Source organism: Doryrhamphus excisus, unplaced genomic scaffold (genome assembly GCF_030265055.1).
Source record: "Doryrhamphus excisus isolate RoL2022-K1 unplaced genomic scaffold, RoL_Dexc_1.0 HiC_scaffold_34, whole genome shotgun sequence".
Classification (NCBI taxonomy): domain Eukaryota; kingdom Metazoa; phylum Chordata; class Actinopteri; order Syngnathiformes; family Syngnathidae; genus Doryrhamphus; species Doryrhamphus excisus.
This window is the reverse complement of record NW_026652249.1, coordinates 37501-42500: the sequence shown is the minus strand read 5'-3', so window position 1 is coordinate 42500 and position 5000 is coordinate 37501.

Here is a 5000-nt window from a genome sequence, read left to right as displayed (position 1 = left end):
GCTTGCGGTTCAGCACCGAAGGCTGGACAGCGACACTCCACGTCGCAGCGCCACTCCACGTCCCAATTCCCAGCAATTTAAAGCCGCCTCGGGGCTGCAGGCCTGTCGGATACACTTTTAAAGGCTGGACAGCGCCACTCCACGTCGCATTTCCCAGCACTTTAAGGCCGCCTCGTGGCTCCAGGCCCGCCGGATACACTTTTAAACTCTCCCCGTTGGGACTTTGTCATTTTTTTTCTCTTTTCTTGACACGCTGGGTACTCTACTGGAGCTCGCAGCGGCATTTGGTCGCCCCTCCGGGCCGCCTGGGGCCTCCAGGCCCGCCGGATACACTTTTAAACTCTCCCCGTTGGGACTTTGTCATTTTTTTTCCTCTTTTTCTTGACACGCTGGGTACTCTACTGGAGCTCGCAGCGGCATTTGGTCGCCCCTCCGGGCCGCCTCGGGCCTCCAGGCCCGCCGGATACACTTTTAAACTCTCCCCGTTGGGACTTTGTCATTTTTTTTTTCTCTTTTCTTGACACGCTGGGTACTCTACTGGAGCTCGCAGCGGCATTTGGTCGCCCCTCCGGGCCGCCTGGGGCCTCCAGGCCCGCCGGATACACTTTTAAACTCTCCCCGTTGGGACTTTGTCATTTTTTTTTTTCTCTTTTCTTGACACGCTGGGTACTCTACTGGAGCTCGCAGCGGCATTTGGTCGCCCCTCCGGGCCGCCTGGGGCCTCCAGGCCCGCCGGATACACTTTTAAACTCTCCCCGTTGGGACTTTGTCATTTTTTTTTTCTCTTTTCTTGACACGCTGGGTACTCTACTGGAGCTCGCAGCGGCATTTGGTCGCCCCTCCGGGCCGCCTGGGGCCTCCAGGCCCGCCGGATACACTTTTAAACTCTCCCCGTTGGGACTTTGTCATTTTTTTTTTCTCTTTTCTTGACACGCTGGGTACTCTACTGGAGCTCGCAGCGGCATTTGGTCGCCCCTCCGGGCCGCCTGGGGCCTCCAGGCCCGCCGGATACACTTTTAAACTCTCCCCGTTGGGACTTTGTCATTTTTTTTTTCTCTTTTCTTGACACGCTGGGTACTCTACTGGAGCTCGCAGCGGCATTTGGTCGCCCCTCCGGGCCGCCTCGGGCCTCCAGGCCCGCCGGATACACTTTTAAACTCTCCCCGTTGGGACTTTGTCATTTTTTTTTTCTCTTTTCTTGACACGCTGGGTACTCTACTGGAGCTCGCAGCGGCATTTGGTCGCCCCTCCGGGCCGCCTGGGGCCTCCAGGCCCGCCGGATACACTTTTAAACTGTCCCCGTTGGGACTTTGTCATTTTTTTTCCTCTTTTTCTTGACACGCTGGGTACTCTACTGGAGCTCGCAGCGGCATTTGGTCGCCCCTCCGGGCCGCCTCGGGCCTCCAGGCCCGCCGGATACACTTTTAAACTGTCCCCGTTGGGACTTTGTCATTTTTTTTCCTCTTTTCTTGACACGCTGGGTACTCTACTGGAGCTCGCAGCGGCATTTGGTCGCCCCTCCGGGCCGCCTGGGGCCTCCAGGCCCGCCGGATACACTTTTAAACTCTCCCCGTTGGGACTTTGTCATTTTTTTTTTCTCTTTTCTTGACACGCTGGGTACTCTACTGGAGCTCGCAGCGGCATTTGGTCGCCCCTCCGGGCCGCCTGGGGCCTCCAGGCCCGCCGGATACACTTTTAAACTCTCCCCGTTGGGACTTTGTCATTTTTTTTTTTCTCTTTTCTTGACACGCTGGGTACTCTACTGGAGCTCGCAGCGGCATTTGGTCGCCCCTCCGGGCCGCCTGGGGCCTCCAGGCCCGCCGGATACACTTTTAAACTCTCCCCGTTGGGACTTTGTCATTTTTTTTCCTCTTTTTCTTGACACGCTGGGTACTCTACTGGAGCTCGCAGCGGCATTTGGTCGCCCCTCCGGGCCGCCTGGGGCCTCCAGGCCCGCCGGATACACTTTTAAACTCTCCCCGTTGGGACTTTGTCATTTTTTTTTTCTCTTTTCTTGACACGCTGGGTACTCTACTGGAGCTCGCAGCGGCATTTGGTCGCCCCTCCGGGCCGCCTGGGGCCTCCAGGCCCGCCGGATACACTTTTAAACTCTCCCCGTTGGGACTTTGTCATTTTTTTTTTCTCTTTTCTTGACACGCTGGGTACTCTACTGGAGCTCGCAGCGGCATTTGGTCGCCCCTCCGGGCCGCCTGGGGCCTCCAGGCCCGCCGGATACACTTTTAAACTCTCCCCGTTGGGACTTTGTCATTTTTTTTTTCTCTTTTCTTGACACGCTGGGTACTCTACTGGAGCTCGCAGCGGCATTTGGTCGCCCCTCCGGGCCGCCTCGGGCCTCCAGGCCCGCCGGATACACTTTTAAACTCTCCCCGTTGGGACTTTGTCATTTTTTTTTTCTCTTTTCTTGACACGCTGGGTACTCTACTGGAGCTCGCAGCGGCATTTGGTCGCCCCTCCGGGCCGCCTGGGGCCTCCAGGCCCGCCGGATACACTTTTAAACTGTCCCCGTTGGGACTTTGTCATTTTTTTTCCTCTTTTTCTTGACACGCTGGGTACTCTACTGGAGCTCGCAGCGGCATTTGGTCGCCCCTCCGGGCCGCCTCGGGCCTCCAGGCCCGCCGGATACACTTTTAAACTGTCCCCGTTGGGACTTTGTCATTTTTTTTCCTCTTTTCTTGACACGCTGGGTACTCTACTGGAGCTCGCAGCGGCATTTGGTCGCCCCTCCGGGCCGCCTGGGGCCTCCAGGCCCGCCGGATACACTTTTAAACTCTCCCCGTTGGGACTTTGTCATTTTTTTTTTCTCTTTTCTTGACACGCTGGGTACTCTACTGGAGCTCGCAGCGGCATTTGGTCGCCCCTCCGGGCCGCCTGGGGCCTCCAGGCCCGCCGGATACACTTTTAAACTCTCCCCGTTGGGACTTTGTCATTTTTTTTTTTCTCTTTTCTTGACACGCTGGGTACTCTACTGGAGCTCGCAGCGGCATTTGGTCGCCCCTCCGGGCCGCCTGGGGCCTCCAGGCCCGCCGGATACACTTTTAAACTCTCCCCGTTGGGACTTTGTCATTTTTTTTTTCTCTTTTCTTGACACGCTGGGTACTCTACTGGAGCTCGCAGCGGCATTTGGTCGCCCCTCCGGGCCGCCTGGGGCCTCCAGGCCCGCCGGATACACTTTTAAACTCTCCCCGTTGGGACTTTGTCATTTTTTTTTTCTCTTTTCTTGACACGCTGGGTACTCTACTGGAGCTCGCAGCGGCATTTGGTCGCCCCTCCGGGCCGCCTGGGGCCTCCAGGCCCGCCGGATACACTTTTAAACTGTCCCCGTTGGGACTTTGTCATTTTTTTTCCTCTTTTTCTTGACACGCTGGGTACTCTACTGGAGCTCGCAGCGGCATTTGGTCGCCCCTCCGGGCCGCCTCGGGCCTCCAGGCCCGCCGGATACACTTTTAAACTGTCCCCGTTGGGACTTTGTCATTTTTTTTCCTCTTTTCTTGACACGCTGGGTACTCTACTGGAGCTCGCAGCGGCATTTGGTCGCCCCTCCGGGCCGCCTGGGGCCTCCAGGCCCGCCGGATACACTTTTAAACTCTCCCCGTTGGGACTTTGTCATTTTTTTTTTCTCTTTTCTTGACACGCTGGGTACTCTACTGGAGCTCGCAGCGGCATTTGGTCGCCCCTCCGGGCCGCCTGGGGCCTCCAGGCCCGCCGGATACACTTTTAAACTCTCCCCGTTGGGACTTTGTCATTTTTTTTTTTCTCTTTTCTTGACACGCTGGGTACTCTACTGGAGCTCGCAGCGGCATTTGGTCGCCCCTCCGGGCCGCCTGGGGCCTCCAGGCCCGCCGGATACACTTTTAAACTCTCCCCGTTGGGACTTTGTCATTTTTTTTTTCTCTTTTCTTGACACGCTGGGTACTCTACTGGAGCTCGCAGCGGCATTTGGTCGCCCCTCCGGGCCGCCTGGGGCCTCCAGGCCCGCCGGATACACTTTTAAACTCTCCCCGTTGGGACTTTGTCATTTTTTTTTTCTCTTTTCTTGACACGCTGGGTACTCTACTGGAGCTCGCAGCGGCATTTGGTCGCCCCTCCGGGCCGCCTGGGGCCTCCAGGCCCGCCGGATACACTTTTAAACTCTCCCCGTTGGGACTTTGTCATTTTTTTTTTCTCTTTTCTTGACACGCTGGGTACTCTACTGGAGCTCGCAGCGGCATTTGGTCGCCCCTCCGGGCCGCCTGGGGCCTCCAGGCCCGCCGGATACACTTTTAAACTCTCCCCGTTGGGACTTTGTCATTTTTTTTCTCTTTTCTTGACACGCTGGGTACTCTACTGGAGCTCGCAGCGGCATTTGGTCGCCCCTCCGGGCCGCCTGGGGCCTCCAGGCCCGCCGGATACACTTTTAAACTGTCCCCGTTGGGACTTTGTCATTTTTTTTCCTCTTTTTCTTGACACGCTGGGTACTCTACTGGAGCTCGCAGCGGCATTTGGTCGCCCCTCCGGGCCGCCTCGGGCCTCCAGGCCCGCCGGATACACTTTTAAACTGTCCCCGTTGGGACTTTGTCATTTTTTTTCCTCTTTTCTTGACACGCTGGGTACTCTACTGGAGCTCGCAGCGGCATTTGGTCGCCCCTCCGGGCCGCCTGGGGCCTCCAGGCCCGCCGGATACACTTTTAAACTCTCCCCGTTGGGACTTTGTCATTTTTTTTTTCTCTTTTCTTGACACGCTGGGTACTCTACTGGAGCTCGCAGCGGCATTTGGTCGCCCCTCCGGGCCGCCTGGGGCCTCCAGGCCCGCCGGATACACTTTTAAACTCTCCCCGTTGGGACTTTGTCATTTTTTTTTTTCTCTTTTCTTGACACGCTGGGTACTCTACTGGAGCTCGCAGCGGCATTTGGTCGCCCCTCCGGGCCGCCTCGGGCCTCCAGGCCCGCCGGATACACTTTTAAACTGTCCCCGTTGGGACTTTGTCATTTTTTTTCCTCTT